This window comes from Oncorhynchus gorbuscha, linkage group LG23 (genome assembly GCF_021184085.1).
Source record: "Oncorhynchus gorbuscha isolate QuinsamMale2020 ecotype Even-year linkage group LG23, OgorEven_v1.0, whole genome shotgun sequence".
Classification (NCBI taxonomy): domain Eukaryota; kingdom Metazoa; phylum Chordata; class Actinopteri; order Salmoniformes; family Salmonidae; genus Oncorhynchus; species Oncorhynchus gorbuscha.
The window spans coordinates 68,791,150-68,808,649 of record NC_060195.1 but is presented as its reverse complement, the minus strand read 5'-3'; the positions used below and the strand labels follow the sequence as shown (position 1 = coordinate 68,808,649).

The 17,500-nt window shown below is 48.2% G+C and overlaps 1 pseudogene; it reads left to right on the top strand.

Moving 5' to 3' along the window:
- The window catches only part of LOC124010735, a 41,518-nt pseudogene extending 28,562 nt beyond the window's left edge, over positions 1-12,956 (top strand).
- Positions 12,957-17,500: the final 4,544 nt, after the last annotated feature.

The following is a 17,500-nucleotide window of genomic DNA, read 5'->3' as shown; positions in this document are numbered from 1 at the left end:
GCAGACTTATTCAGGTATGTACACACACACAGAGATGCAGCAGCAGACTTATTCAGGTATGTACACATGCACTAAGTCCACACAGTCACAAGTTTTCAACACTATGGTGTCATTCCATTCTAGGGACCCCGCCCCCTACAGACACTAAACCCCTGATTCAGCTCTCTGCTGAACAAAGTGCTTACTGGGAAAGAACTTACTGAGTTGTAAGGTGTTGGAGAAAATGACAGGTTATGTGATTTTCTGTAGAGGGACTCTCATGCATTCATGTCAGGGGATTGTATTACTCAGACCTCTTGTTTTGATTCAAGCACATAGAGAGTTTGATCCTATGCGAGATTTACTTTGTGTGGTTCCAGAACAAGAGCCAGCTCCATTTTGGCTCCATCAGGGTTCCAAAAGGCTAGTAGCCACAAGGCTCCATGCTTGGTCTATGGAGAGCTTGGAAACTAGGGCTGGACGGTAGCAGTTTGACACCTCAGCATCCTCAGAATAACACATTGGTCCTGTGAGATGGGGCTGGGAGTGAACAACACACATGTCACACTGATACAAGACAGACAATGAGAGAGTGAAGAGAGAGAGAGAGAGAGAGAGAGAGGGAGGGAGGGAGGGAGGGAGGGAGGGAGGGAGGGAGGAGGGAGGGAGGGAGGGAGGAGAGGGAATGGGGATAAGAGAGAGAGAGAAGGAAGGAAGGAAGGAAGGAAGGAAGGAAGGAAGGAAGAAGGAAGGAAGGAAGGAAGGAAGGAAGGAAGGAAGGAAGGAAGGAAGGAAGGAAGGAAGGAAGGAAGGAAGGAAGGAAGGAGAGCGAGATGAAGATGAAGAGAAAGATAAAGACATAGACAAAGACAAAGGAGGACATGTTGTGGAGTCTTCCTGCCAAGCGGGTGTTGATGTCATTAGCGTGTTAATGAGTCTTGCGGTGTGCAGTGGGATCAATAACCCTGTTAGGAGGCCTCTTCATTAGTCTCGCATCCAGCCATCGACCAGCCCAGACAATGGAGGGGGAGCTGTGGAAGTAGATTGGGACAGGGGAACAGGGGGACATGGCAGATGGCTCACCCCAGGGAATGTGTCACTCACTGGGGCAGTCGATGAGGAAAGTGGATGGGCTTGTGGAGGTCAGCGGGGAGTGTCGTCAGATGCAGTGTCTATTGACTGTTTAAGTTTAAAACAGTGTTTTACAGTGTTGTAACAGGCCTGGGCAGAAAGAATGGTAGAGGTATGGGAAATACTGGTGACCACACACACACACACACACACACACACGCACGCACGCACGCACGCACACACACACACACACACACACACACACACACACACACACACTACCCTTTAGGCTACTTTCATCATGCGTTAGCACATATTGCCAATATAACATCGACGTTCTCACCTTATTGTGCTGTCATGAACAACTTTGTAATTTTCTACTTCATATCGCTGTGTCCCTGATATGTGTGTTTGTGTGTTCTGTTATTGTGCTGTCATGAACAACTTTGTAATTTTCTACTTCATATCGCTGTGTCCCTGATATGTGTGTTTGTGTGTGTGTGTGTGGGTGTGTGTGTGTGTGTGTGGGTGTGGGTGTGTGTGTGTGCGCACGTGCACAAACGCGTGCGTGTTTGTTCATTTGTTTGCACTTGTGTGTGTTCTCGGGTCCATCTGTGTGTGTGTTCATATGTGTGCGTGCTCCACAGCCCAACAGAGGATGGTGTGTGACCGGCTGTGTTCTGAAGATGGTTGCTGGGGTCCAGGGCCTAACCAGTGCCTATCCTGTCGTTACTTTAGCCGAGGACGTTCCTGTGTGCCGTCCTGCAACCTCTATGACGGGTGAGTTGACCAATCACATCTTCAGAATGACAAGACCTGACCAGTGCTGCTGGCGCGATATCGACCAATGAATGGAGAGATGACAGACATAACAGTATTGAATGTATGTTGGGTTTCATTCAAATAATTGTAGGTAAATATTTCCATTCTGGACACTTAACAGGGAATACTTCTTCGTAGTCTTCCTCTCTTCCTCACCATATCCTGGTTGAGTGGAAGTAATGAAAATGCCCTGAATTACAATACAATGAGCTTATTCTGGGTGAATAAACAAACGTGACTCTTACGGTGTCAGGTTAGCCTGTCCTCACAGGGGGAATCAGGGTCTGGTGTCAGGTTAGCCTGTCCCCACAGGGGGAATCAGGGTCTGGTGTCAGGTTAGCCTGTCCTCACAGGGGGAATCAGGGTCTGGTGACAGGTTAGCCTGTCCCCACAGGGGGAATCAGGGTCTGGTGTGAGGTTAGCCTGTCCTCACAGGGGGAATCAGGGTCTGGTGTCAGGTTAGCCTGTCCCACAGGGGAATCAGGGTCTGGTGTCAGGTTAGCCTGTCCCCACAGGGGAATCAGGGTCTGGTGTCAGGTTAGCCTGTCCTCACAGGGGAATCAGGGTCTGGTGTCAGGTTAGCCTGTCCTCACAGGGGAATCAGGGTCTGGTGTCAGGTTAGCCTGTCCCCACAGGGGAATCAGGGTCTGGTGTCAGGTTAGCCTGTCCTCACAGGGGGAATCAGGGTCTGGTGTCAGGTTAGCCTGTCCTCACAGGGGGAATCAGGGTCTGGTGTCAGGTTAGCCTGTCCCCACAGGGGGAATCAGGGTCTGGTGTCAGGTTAGCCTGTCCCCACAGGGGGAATCAGGGTCTGGTGTCAGGTTAGCCTGTCCTCACAGGGGGAATCAGGGTCTGGTGTCAGGTTAGCCTGTCCCCACAGGGGAATCAGGGTCTGGTGTCAGGTTAGCCTGTCCCCACAGGGGGAATCAGGGTCTGGTGTCAGGTTAGCCTGTCCTCACAGGGGGAATCAGGGTCTGGTGTCAGGTTAGCCTGTCCCCACAGGGGGAATCAGGGTCTGGTGTCAGGTTAGCCTGTCCCCACAGGGGGAATCAGGGTCTGGTGTCAGGTTAGCCTGTCCTCACAGGGGAATCAGGGTCTGGTGTCAGGTTAGCCTGTCCTCACAGGGGGAATCAGGGTCTGGTGTCAGGTTAGCCTGTCCCCACAGGGGGAATCAGGGTCTGGTGTCAGGTTAGCCTGTCCTCACAGAGGGAATCAGGGTCTGGTGTCAGGTTAGCCTGTCCTCACAGGGGGAATCAGGGTCTGGTGTCAGGTTAGCCTGTCCCCACAGGGGGAATCAGGGTCTGGTGTCAGGTTAGCCTGTCCTCACAGGGGAATCAGGGTCTGGTGTCAGGTTAGCCTGTCCTCACAGGGGAATCAGGGTCTGGTGTCAGGTTAGCCTGTCCCCACAGGGGAATCAGGGTCTGGTGTCAGGTTAGCCTGTCCTCACAGGGGGAATCAGGGTCTGGTGTCAGGTTAGCCTGTCCCCACAGGGGAATCAGGGTCTGGTGTCAGGTTAGCCTGTCCCCACAGGGGGAATCAGGGTCTGGTGTCAGGTTAGCCTGTCCTCACAGGGGGAATCAGGGTCTGGTGTCAGGTTAGCCTGTCCTCACAGGGGGAATCAGGGTCTGGTGTCAGGTTAGCCTGTCCCCACAGGGGAATCAGGGTCTGGTGTCAGGTTAGCCTGTCCCCACAGGGGAATCAGGGTCTGGTGTCAGGTTAGCCTGTCCCCACAGGGGGAATCAGGGTCTGGTGTCAGGTTAGCCTGTCCTCACAGGGGGAACCCATGTCTGGTGTCAGGTTCGCCTGTCCTCACAGGGGGAATCAGGGTCTGGTGTCAGGTTAGCCTGTCCTCACAGGGGGAACCCGTGTCTGGTGTCAGGTTAGCCTGTCCTCACAGGGGGAACCCGTGTCTGGTGTCAGGTTCGCCTGTTCTCACAGGGGGAACCAGTGTCTGTGTTTCTCCATCACATTTCTCCTCTGTGTGCTTTATGTGGGAGGAGGTGTTTGAAGTCGGCAGGAAAAACAGCTCACAGCTGAGACTTTGAAGAAGATGAAGAGGAGGAGGGGGGTAAAAAGCAGCTGGAACACAACATCCTATGTGAGAACCGAACTGTGATCACGTGGAGAGGCTGGAGGCAGGAGGTGGTACATGACGTCTTGATCGATCGGCTTACCTCGTCACAGACAGAGCACTGCAGACATGTACTAGACGTGTGTTCAACAGTATGTGTTGTCCTCCCAATGCTTTAGCTGCTCTTCATTGAGCTTGCATGCAAAATGCAAACCCTGCCAATCTGTCCTTCCTATAGCCTCCTATAGCCTCCTATAACCTCATATAGCCTCCTATAGCCTCCTATAACCTCATATAGCCTACTATAACATCCTATAACCTCCTATAACCTCCCATATTCTCATCTAGCCTCCTATAGCCTCCTATAACCTAATATAGCCTCATATAGCCTCATATAACCTCTTATAGCCTCCTATAGCCTCCTATAACCTCATATAGCCTACTATAACATCCTATAACCTCCTATAACCTCCTATAGCCTCCTATAGCCTCATATAGCCTCCTATAACCTCATAGAGCCTCCTATAGCATCCTATAACCTCCTATAGCCTCCTATAGTCTCATATAGCCTCCTATAGCCTCCTATAACCTCCTATAGCTTCCTGTAGCCTCCTGTATCCCTCCTGTGTCCCTCCTGTAGCCTCCTGTAGCCCTCCTATAGCCTCCTGTAGCCCTCCTATAGCCTCATATAACCTCCTATGACCTCATATAGCATCTTGTAGCCCTCCTAAAGCCTCCTGTAGCCCTCCTATAACCCTCCTGTAGCCTCCTGTAGCCCTCCTATAGCCTCCTATAACCTCCTATAGCCTCCTGTAGCCCTCCTGTAGCCCTCCCGTAGCCCTCCTATAGCTTCCTTAAGCCTCCTGTAGCCCTCCTGTAGCCTCCTGTAGCCTCCTGTAGCCCTCCTATAGCCTCCTGTAGCCCTCCTATAACCCTCCTGTAGCCTCATATAACCTCATATGACCTCATATAGCATCTTGTAGCCCTCCTATATCCCTCCTTAAGCCCCTCCCTCCTATAACCCTCCTGTAGCCTCCTGTAGCCCTCCTATAGTCTCCTATAACCTCCTGTAGCCCTCCTATAGCCTCCTTAAGCCTCCTGTAGCCCTCCTGTAGCCTCCTGTAGCCCTCCTAAGCCTCCTGTAGCCCTCCTATAGCCTCTCCTCCTATAACCTCCTGCCCTCCTATAACCTCCTGTAGCCCTCCTATAGCCTCCTGTAGCCCTCCTCCTCCTGTAGCCCTCCTATAACCTCCTGTAGCCCTCCTATAGCCTCCTGTAGCCCTACTGTTTCCCTCCTGTAGCCCTCCCTGTAGCCCTCCTGTAGCCCTCCTATAGCCTCGTGTAGCCTCCAATAACCCTCCTATAGCCTACTGTAGCCTCCTATAACCCTCCTAAGTCCTGTAGCCCTCCCTCCTATAGCCCTCCTCTAGCCTCCCTATAGCCTACTGTTGCCTCCGATAACCTCATAGCCCTCCTATAGCCCTCCTGTAGCCCTCCCCTCCTAGCCTCCTGTAGCCCTCCTATAGCCTCCCTCCTATGACCTCATATAGCATCTTGTAGCCCTCCTAAAGCCTCCTGTAGCCCTCCTCCTGTAGCCTCCTGTAGCCCTCCTATAGCCTCCTATAACCTCCTATAGCCTCCTGTAGCCCCTCCCGTAGCCCTCTATAGCTTCCTTAAGCCTCCTGTAGCCCTCCTGTAGCCTCCTGTAGCCTCCTGTAGCCCTCCTATAGCCTCCTGTAGCCCTCCTCCTCCTGTAGCCTCTCATATGACCTCATATAGCATCTTGTAGCCCTCCTATATCCCTCCTTAAGCCTCCTGTAGCCCTCCTATAACCCTCCTGTAGCCTCCTGTAGCCCTCCTATAGCCTCCTGTAGCCCTCCTATAGCCTCCTTAAGCCTCCTGTAGCCCTCCTGTAGCCTCCTGTAGCCCTCCTATAGCCTCCTGTAGCCCTCCTATAGCCTCCTGTAGCCCTCCTATAACCTCCTGTAGCCCTCCTATAACCTCCTGTAGCCCTCCTATAGCCTCCTGTAGCCCTACCTCCTGTAGCCCTCCTATAACCTCCTGTAGCCTCCTATAGCCTCCTGTAGCCCTACTGTTTCCCTCCTGTAGCCCTCATATAGCCTCCTGTAGCCCTCCTGTAGCCCTCCTATAGCCTCGTGTAGCCTCCAATAACCCTCCTATAGCCTACTGTAGCCTCCTATAACCCTCCTAAGCCTCCTGTACCCCTCCTGTAGCCTCCTATAGCCCTCCTCTAGCCTCCATATAGCCTACTGTTGCCTCCGATAACCCTCATATAGCCCTCCTATAGCCCTCCTGTAGCCCTCCTGTAGCCCTCCTATAGCCCTCCTGTAGCCTCCTATAGCCCTCCTGTAGCCTCCTATAACCTCCTGTAGCCCTCCTATAGCTAATGGCTATATACAGTCGTGGCCAAAGTTTTGAGAATGACACAAATATTAATTTCAGTGTCTTTAGATATTTTGTCAGATGTTACTATGGAATACTGAAGTATAATTACAAATATTTCAAAAGTGTCAAAGGCTTTTATTGACAACTACGTGAAGTTGATGCAAAGAGTCAGTATTTGCAGTGTTGGCCCTTCTCTTTCAAGACCTCTGCAATCTGCCCTGGCATGCTGTCAATTAACTTCTGGGCCACATCCTGACTGATGGCAGCCCATTCTTGCATAATCAATGCTTGGAGTTTGTCAGAATTTGTGGGTTTTTGTTTGTCCACCCGCCTCTTGGGGATTGACCATAAATTCTCAATGAGATTAAGATCTGGGGTGTTTCCTGGCCATGGACCCATAATATCTGTTTTGTTCCCTGAGACACATAGTTATCACTTTTGCCTTATGGCAAGGTGCTCCATCATGCTGGAAAAGGCATTGTTCGTAATCAAACTGTTCCTGGATGGTTGGGAGAAGTTGGTACCATTCTTTATTCATGGCTGTGTTCTCAGCCACTCCCTTGGCTGAGAAGCAACCCCACACACGAATGGTCTCAGGATGCTTTACTGTTGGCATGACACAGGACTGATGGTAGCGCTCACCTTGTCTTCTCCGGACAATATTTTTTCCGGATGCCCCAAACATTCAGAAAGGGGATTCATCAGATAACATGACTTTACCCCAGTCCTCAGCAGTCCAATCCCTGTACCTTTTGCAGTATATCAGTCTGTCCCTGATGTTTTTCCTGGAGAGAAGTGGCTTCTTTGCTGCCCTTCTTAACACTAGGCCATCCTCCAAAAGTCTTCGCCTCAATGTGCGTGCAGATGCACTCGCACCTGCCTGCTGCCATTCCTGAGCAAGCTCTATACTGGTGATGCCCCGATCCCACAGCTGAATCATCTTTAGGAGACGGTTCTGGCGCTTGCTGGACTTTCTTGGGCGCCCTGAAGCCTTCTTCACAACAATTGAACAACTCTCCTTGAAGTTCTTGATGATCCGATAAAAGGTTGATTTAGGTGCAATCTTACTGGCAGCAATATCCTTGCCTGTGAAGCCCTTTTTGTGCAAAGCAATGATGACGGCACGTATTTCCTTGCAGGTAACCATAGTTGACAGAGGAAGAACAATGCGTCCAAGCACCACCCTCCTTTTGAAGCTTCCAGTCTGTTATTCAAACTCAATCAGCATGACAGAGTGATCCCCAGCCTTGTCCTTGTCAACACTCGCAGTGGAAATGTTTTTGGGGATTCAGGTCATTTGCATGGCAAATTCATCTGATCATTCTTCATAACATTCTGGAGTATATGCAAATTGCCATCATACAAACTGAGGCAGCAGACTTTGTGAAAATTAATATTTGTGTCATTCTCAAAACCTTTGGCCACGACTGTAGTCAAACTGATTGACTTCTGGTTTTAAAAACTAGGCCTATTTAACTCTCCATCTCTGTGCCTTTGCCTTTCTAAATGAGAGTCAAGTTAATTCTCACACTGAAAGGCCAGCGAATAAAAGAACAGGGAGAAAGAGGGAAAAAATCCTGTGCTCTCGTGGCCGCGGGGGAATGGAAGGAGGAGGATTAGAAAACCTTGAAAGTGTTTAATTAAAAAGTTGTTCTCGTGAGTTGGCCGTGTGGCGTCAGGTTCGCCTCTGGCGCAGGCACCACTCGACCTGAAAGAGCCTCAGTCCTGCCAAATTCCTGCTAAAATGCTGCTAATCCCCATCACCCCTTCTCCCTGAAGACAGTGGTGTGCGTTTGGCGTACACGCCCCAACCAACTGCAACGCACAAGGAAAACCAACGAGAAGGAACCAGCGGAATGAATGGAAAGGATCGTTCAATTCAACGGGGAACAACTGCCGTGGAACCTTCCTTTGTCTTCCATGATACTCCTCCATTTTTCTCTGAACAAAAGACTGCCTTCTTCCACCACCCAGCCTTTTCAAAAGGATTCATCTGAAAACTGCTTCCTGAGAAAAAAAACTAATTTAGTTTAAAAAAGAGGAGAGAGAAATGGAGGAGAGGAGGGTGGAGAGGGGAGGGTGGAGGTGGGAGGTTGGGAGGAAGGAAGAAAGAGGGTGGAGGGTGGTTGGATGGAGGAGGGTGGTGGGAGGGAGGGAGGGAGGTGGTTGGATGGAGGAGGGAGGAGGGGCGGGAGGAAGGAGGAGGGTGGAGGGAGGAGGGCGGAGAGGGGAGGAGGGTGGAGGGAGGAGGGCGGGAGGAAGGAGGAGGGAGGAGGGTGGAGGGTGAAAGGAGGTGGAGGGAGGATGGAGGATGGAGAAGGGTGGACTACTGCCACACTGCCCTTTGGTGTGGTGGCACGCTGCTCTGTGTCCAATTGAACATGCTATTTTTATATGTACTGGCAATTTATCTGGACTGATGCTTGATCTGATGATTGGAACAGGGCATAGAATAAAGACTTACTATATGTGTCCCAAATGACACCCTATCCCTATATAGTGCACTATTTTAGACCAGGGCCCATAGGGATCTGGTCCAAAGTAGTGTACTATATATGGTGTTATTTGGGACTGAGACACAGCCATGATTCCTCATCATATCTAATCCTTTCTCCAAATCATCACATCCCCTCTAATAATATACAGTATTCTGATTCCTCATCATATCTGACCCTTTCTCCAACTCATCTCATCCCCTCTAATGATATACAGTATTCTGATTCCTCATCATATCTGACCCTTTCTCCAACTCATCTCATCCCCTCTAATGATATACAGTATTCTGATTCCTCATCATATCTGACCCTTTCTCCAACTCATCTCATCCCCTCTAATGATATACAGTATTCTGATTCCTCATCATATCTGACCCTTTCTCCAACTCATCACATCCCCTCTAATGATATACAGTATTGTGATTCCTCGTCATAGCTGACCCTTTCTCCAACTCATCTCATCCCCTCTAATGATATACAGTATTCTGATTCCTCGTCATATCTGACCCTTTCTCAACTCATCACATCCCCTCTAATGATATACAGGACTCTCTAAAATATCACGCATGCTGAATTCCAAATCAACCTCTAGCCTACTACTCCCTAGTCCCCACTGTAGATCTCTAGAGGAGATTAGATTGGACGTTTTCACCACCTAGCCAATCAGAAGGTAATGTGAAGCCATTACCCATAATGTTTATACAGTATCTAGCCAATTTTCTCAGATATACGGGAGTGGGCTAGGGTCGATTTAGAATTGAGCAGTTGAGTAGCATTATAGAGCCATGATAAACCATTTCCCCGACTGCAAGACAGTTACAACATGACCTGAACACATCTAACTGCTTCCATAGGCCCAGCATTTCCTTGCTGAGAGAAAGTAGGGCCTACCTGTTTGTGTACTGTACTGTATCCCTCCACTCTGCTGAGTCTTAGTCCCAGTCGGAGCGACAATCTCTCACATCTGAAAAGTATACTATCGACAGCCAGCCTATCGACAGCCAGCCTATCGACAGCCAGCCTATCGACAGCCAGCCTATCGACAGCCAGCCCCATATTCACCGACACCATCCTTCAAAGCATTATCTGATGGTGGTGCTGATGTGGACACGAACAGCGGGGTGTCGATATCTCTTCCCCTCCTCCCCTCTCCTCCCCTGCTCCCCTCTTCTCTTCCCCCCCCCCCTCCCCTCCTTCTCTTCTATCCTTTATTCTCTCCTCCTCTCCACTCCTCTTCCCATTGTGGCCTTAGGTTTTGTGGGTGTGTGTCTCAGTCATATGATTAGAGAAACACACACACACACACACATGTTTACTCTGCTAAGCCTGTTACTATATCAGACATAATTATTGACTCTGCAAAGCCTGTTACTATATCAGACATATTGACTCTGTAAGCCTGTTACTATATCAGACATATTGACTCTGCTAATCCTGTTACTATATCAGACATATTGACTCTGCTAAGCCTGTTACTATATCAGACATATTGACTCTGCTAAGCCTGTTACTATATCAGACATATTGACTCTGCTAAGCCTGTTACTATATCAGACATATTGACTCTGCTAAGCCTGTTACTATATCAGACATAATTATTGACTCTGCTAAGCCTGTTACTATATCAGACATATTGACTCTGCTAAGCCTGTTACTATATCAGACATAATTATTGACTCTGCTAAGCCTGTTACTATATCAGACATATTGACACTGCTAAGCCTGTTACTATATCAGACATATTGACTCTGCTAAGCCTGTTACTATATCAGACATATTGACTCTGCTAAGCCTGTTACTATATCAGACATATTGACTCTGCTAAGCCTGTTACTATATCAGACATATTGACTCTGCTAAGCCTGTTACTATATCAGACGTATTGACTCTGCTAAGCCTGTTACTATATCAGACATAATTATTGACTCTGCTAAGCCTGTTACTATATCAGACATAATTATTGACTCTGCTAAGCCTGTTACTATATCAGACATATTGACTCTGCTAAGCCTGTTACTATATCAGACATAATTATTGACTCTGCTAAGCCTGTTACTATATCAGACATATTGACTCTGCTAAGCCTGTCACTACATCAGACGTATTGACGCTGCTAAGCCTGTGACTATATCAGACATATTGACTCTGCTAAGCCTGTTACTATATCAGACATAATTATTGACTCTGCTAAGCCTGTTACTATATCAGACATATTGACTCTGCTAAGCCTGTTACTATATCAGACATAATTATTGACTCTGCTAAGCCTGTTACTATATCAGACATATTGACTCTGCTAAGCCTGTTACTATATCAAACATAATTATTGACTCTGCTAAGCCTGTTACTATATCAGACATAATTATTGACTCTGCTAAGCCTGTTACTATATCAGACATATTGACTCTGCTAAGCCTGTTACTATATCAGACATAATTATTGACTCTACTAAGCCTGTTACTATATCAGACATATTGACGCTGCTAAGCCTGTTACTATATCAGACATATTGACTCTGCTAAGCCTGTTACTATATCAGACATATTGACTCTGCTAAGCCTGTTACTATATCAGACATATTGACTCTGCTAAGCCTGTTACTATATCAGACATATTGACTCTGCTAAGCCTGTTACTATATCAGACATAATTATTGACTCTGCTAAGCCTGTTACTATATCAGACATATTGACTCTGCTAAGCCTGTTACTATATCAGACATATTGACTCTGCTAAGCCTGTTACTATATCAGACATATTGACTCTGCTAAGCCTATTACTATATCAGACATATTGACTCTGCTAAGCCTGTTACTATATCAGACATATTGACTCTGCTAAGCCTGTTACTATATCAGACATATTGACTCTGCTAAGCCTGTCACTACATCAGACGTATTGACTCTGCTAAGCCTGTTACTATATCAGACATATTGACTCTGCTAAGCCTGTCACTACATCAGACGCATTGACTCTGCTAAGCCTGTTACTATATCAAACATAATTATTGACTCTGCTAAGCCTGTCACTATATCAGACATATTGACACTGCTAAGCCTGTCACTATATCAGGCCTAATGACTCTGTTAAGCCTGTTTCTCTCTCTCTCTCTCTCTCTCTCTCTATATCAGACTCTTGACTCTCTCTCTTACTATCTCAGACTCTCTCTCTCTCTCTCTCTCTCTCTCTCTCTCTCCTGTCCTTTAGAGATGTGACTCTGAGTTTACCAATGGTTCAGTATGTCTGGAGCCTGTGACAGCCAGTGTGAGACATCTCAGGACAAGACCATGACCTGCTTGGAACGGTAAGTAGAATGATCACCATGGCAATATACGGCAACTGTCATCGGGCCTGTTCCACCTAGCCTCTGAACCTGTTCTTTATCAGGTTGACATTTATTGTCATGAATCTTGTCCTGGAGGCAGAACTGAGCGATTTCCCCTTAGATATGCCAGCTGCAAAGTCAAAATTGGCTGTATTGTAAAAATGTATGAAAACAAAAAATGTATGTAAAGCTTCTTGGTCTAAATTTAAGGTTAGGTTTAGGCATTAGGGTTAGCAGTAAGGTTATGGTTAAGGTTAGGTTTAGGCATTAGGGTTAGCAGTAAGGTTATGGTTAAGGTTAGGTTTAGGCATTAGGGTTAGCAGTAAGGTTAGGGTTAAGGTTAGGGTTAGGCATTAGGGTTAGCAGTAAGGTTATGGTTAAGGTTAGGTTTAGGCATTAGGGTTAGCAGTAAGGTTATGGTTAAGGTTAGGTTTAGGCATTAGGGTTAGCAGTAAGGTTATGGTTAATGTTAGGTTTAGGCATTAGGGTTAGCAGTAAGGTTATGGTTAAGGTTAGGTTTAGGCATTAGGGTTAGCAGTAAGGTTATGGTTAAGGTTAGGTTTAGGCATTAGGGTTAGCAGTAAGGTTATGGTTAAGGTTAGGGTTAGGCATTAGGGTTAGCAGTAAGGTTAGGGTTAAGGTTAGGTTTAGGCATTAGGGTTAGCAGTAAGGTTATGGTTAAGGTTAGGGTTAGGCATTAGGGTTAGCAGTAAGGTTAGGGTTAAGGTTAAGATTAGGTTTAAAATCAGATTTTATGAATTTGTGGCTGTGCCTGTCATGCAGGTGAAAGAGGACCCAAAAGCGACTTGGCGAAAACAGAGTCTTTAATCCAGTAAAGTAAATACAATCAAAAAACACAACTTTCACTCGAAATGACGAGGACAAACTGGAGACTCGATCTTGAACAGCAGGTGAACAGCAGGTTGCCTCGGGAAGGCACTTGAACCAAACAGACTCAGACACCTGCTCACCACGCAGCATCTGAGGAAAACACGACACGACAGGGCGATACACAAACACAGCACGGTGAATTCTAGACAAGGAACCGACAGGGCAGAAACGAATAACAAGGAGAGAAATAGGGACTCTAATCAGGGAAAAGGATCGGGAACAGGTGTGGGAAGACTAAATGATTGATTAGGGAAATAGGAACAGCTGGGAGCAGGAACGGAACGTTAGAGAGAAGAGAGGCGGGAGGTTTAGGGAGGGGGAGAGAGAGGGATAGAAAGAGGGAAAGAACCTAATAAGACCAGCAGAGGGAAACGAATAGAAGGAGAAGAACAGGGACAAGGCATGATAATCAAAGACAAAACATGACAGTGCCAGATCTTGACCAGTTTGCAGAGCTTTATCCAGAAATGAAAATGACTAACCTGCCCTTTGGGTCTGCTGATGTCACATCCTGTCTGGAGAGTTTGACTTTCAGGAGTTAGAGTGTACTGTACAGTTAGTCCACTGAGTTGTTCCTGACTACACAACGTAACCAACTGTTATGGGAACTGATCAGGGGAGATGTTCCTGACTACACAACGTAACCAACTGTTATGGGAACTGATCAGGGGAGATGTTCCTGACTACACAACGTAACCAACTGTTATGGGAACTGATCAGGGGAGATGTTCCTGACTACACAACGTAACCAACTGTTATGGGAACTGATCAGGGGAGATGTTCCTGACTACACAACGTAACCAACTGTTATGGGAACTGATCAGGGGAGATGTTCCTGACTACACAACGTAACCAACTGTTATGTGAACTGATCAGGGGAGATGTTCCTGACTACACAACGTAACCAACTGTTATGGGAACTGATCAGGGGAGATGTTCCTGACTACACAACGTAACCAACTGTTATGGGAACTGATCAGGGGAGATGTTCCTGACTACACAACGTAACCAACTGTTATGGGAACTGATCAGGGGAGATGTTCCTGACTACACAACGTAACCAACTGTTATGGGAACTGATCAGGGGAGATGTTCCTGACTACACAACGTAACCAACTGTTATGGGAACTGATCAGGGGAGATGTTCCTGACTACACAACGTAACCAACTGTTATGTGAACTGATCAGGGGAGATGTTCCTGACTACACAACGTAACCAACTGTTATGGGAACTGATCAGGGGAGATGTTCCTGACTACACAACGTAACCAACTGTTATGGGAACTGATCAGGGGAGATGTTCCTGACTACACAACGTAACCAACTGTTATGGGAACTGATCAGGGGAGATGTTCCTGACTACACAACGTAACCAACTGTTATGTGAACTGATCAGGGAGATGTTCCTGACTACACAACGTAACCAACTGTTATGGGAACTGATCAGGGGAGATGTTCCTGACTACACAACGTAACCAACTGTTATGGGAACTGATCAGGGGAGATGTTCCTGACTACACAACGTAACCAACTGTTATGGGAACTGATCAGGGGAGATGTTCCTGACTACACAACGTAACCAACTGTTATGTGAACTGATCAGGGGAGATGTTCCTGAACGCCTCAAATGTGGTTTTATGGAGATAGATAAAGTAGCACGTCAGCTACGAAGGTAAAACACATTCCAGATAAATAAAGTACCACGTCAGCTACGGTAAAACACATTCCAGATTAATAAAGTACCACAGCTATAAAACACATTCCAGATAAATAAAGTACCACGTCAGCTACGAAGGTAAAACACATTCCAGATTAATAAAGTACCACGTCAGCTACGAAGGTAAAACACATTCCAGATTAATAAAGTACCACGTCAGCTACGAAGGTAAAACACATTCCAGATAAATAAAGTACCACGTCAGCTACGAAGGTAAAACACATTCCAGATTAATAAAGTACCACGTCAGCTACGAATGTAAAAACACATTCCAGATTAATAAAGTACCACGTCAGCTACGAAGGTAAAACACATTCCAGAAGGATACGTGTTTTTGACAGCCATTCCAGAAGGATACTGACCTTCCACAGAGAACGCACCCCTCAGAAGTCCCTCATCCATTCCCACCTGCCCTCTTCTAAATGCTAGAATTTTCCTTTAAAATGCCACCCGGATGAAATCCCTTGAACCCCCCCTCTCTCAGCCTGGAACTATAACAACCCAAGGTTGGTTTAAATCATCTCCCCTGCCATGTAGGGGGACGCTAGTCTTGTTTTATATGTGGCGTAGGGACAGTGGTGTATAACTCTCCATGGTTTAGGGTCATGATATATCCAGCTGTCATGGAGACCCTTTTTACAGGCCCTGTTAAAGCCCTATTGGTGGAATTTGATACTTGTGTAAAGAACCCCAGGGGAGGACAGGGAGGAGGGGAGGACAGGGAGGGAGTGGAGGACAGGGAGGGTGGAGTGGAGGACAGGGAGGAGGGGAGGACAGGGAGGAGTGGAGGACAGGGAGGAGGGGAGGACAGGGAGGAGTGGAGGACAGGGAGGAGTGGAGGACAGGGAGGGGGAGGACAGGGAGGGAGGGGAGGACAGGGGAGGAGGGGAGGACAGGGAGGAGGGGAGGACAGGGAGGAGGGGAGGACAGGGAGGAGGAGGACAGGGAGGAGTGGAGGACAGGGAGGAGGGGAGGACAGGGAGGAGTGGAGGACAGGGAGGAGGGAGGACAGGGAGGAGGGGAGGACAGGGAGGAGAGGAGGACAGGGAGGAGGAGGACAGGTAGGAGTGGAGGACAGGGAGGAGTGGAGGACAGGGAGGAGGGGAGGACAGGGAGGAGTGGAGGACAGGGAGGAGTGGAGGACAGGGAGGAGTGGAGGACAGGGAGGAGGAGGACAGGGAGGAGTGGAGGACAGGGAGGAGTGGAGGACAGGGAGGAGTGGAGGACAATAGTCTCCATGACGATGTGGTGATACACAGTGTTTCACCATGTCTTGCAGTATCTCCTGCAGTCCAGTCAGAAGTAAATAACACAGGTGTCAATCATACGATGTATAAATGCACACACACACACACACACACACACACACACACACACACACACACACACACACACACACACACACACACACACACACACACACACACACACACACACACACACACACACACACACACAGTCAGAGAGACACACACACACAGTCAGAGACACAACACACAGTCAGAGAGACTATTGACACAGCTCGGCAGGAGATAGTGTATTGATGGGGAGGATTACAGCTGTGGTTTAGTCAGACCTGAAAGTGAAAGGCTGTCTATCAACCTGCCAAACACACATCATTTACCGTAGCAAGTGTCCAAGCCCACAGTAAAGTATCCAAGCCCACAGCACATGCATCCACAGACCCATCTCTCTATCATCTCTCTTCCTTCATCTCTCCATGTGTTTATATCTGCTGTCTGAATACATCCCGGATGCTTGTTCAGAAGTGTGAACTGTGTTGACGTGCTGATATGTGGTCAATGTCTCTTCATCTTCATTTTCTATTCATCTCCTTTACTTACTCCTTCTCATCCTCCTCTTCCTCTTCTATTCATCTCCTTTACTTACTCCTTCTCATCCTCCTCTTCCTCTTCTATCCATCTCCTTTACTTACTCATTCTGATCCTCCTCTTCCTCTTCTATCCATCTCCTTTACTTACTCCTTCTCCTCCTCTTCCTCCTCTATCCATCTCCTTTACTTACTCCTTCTCCTCCTCTTCCTCTTCTATCCATCTCCTTTACTTACTCCTTCTCCTCCTCCTCCCCCTCCTTCTCCTCCTCCTCCTCCTTCTCCTCCTCCTCCTTCTCCTCCTCCTCCTCATTCTCTACCTCTTCCTCCTCCTTCTCTTCCTCCTCCTCCTCCTCCTCCTCCTCCTCCTCCTCCTCCTCCTCCTCCTCCTCCTCCTCCTCCTCGTTCTCTACCTCTTCCTCCTCCTTCTCCTCCTCCTCCTCCTCCTCCTCCCTCCTTCTCTTCCTCCTCCTCCTCCTCCTCCTCCTCCTCCTCCTCCTCCTCCTTCTCCTCCTCCTCCTTAACCTCCTCCTTCTCCTTCTCCTTCCCCTCCTCCTTCTCCTCCTCCTTCTCCTCCTCCTCCTCCTCCTCGTTCTCTACCTCCTCCTCCTCCTTCTCTTCCTCCTCCTCCTCCTCCTTCTCTTCCTCCTCCCCCTCCTCCTCCTTCTCCTCCTCCCCCTCCTCCTACTCCTTCTCTTCCTCCTCCTCCTCCTTCTCCTTCTCCTCCTCCTCCTCCTCCTCCTCCTTCTCCTCCTCCTCCTCCCTCCTCCTCCTCCTCCTCCTCCTCCTCCTCCTCCTCCTCCTCCTCCTCCTCCTCCTCCTCCTCCTCCTCCTTCTCTTCCTCCTCCCACTCCTCCTCCTCCTCCTTCTCCTTCTCCTCCTCCTCCTCCTT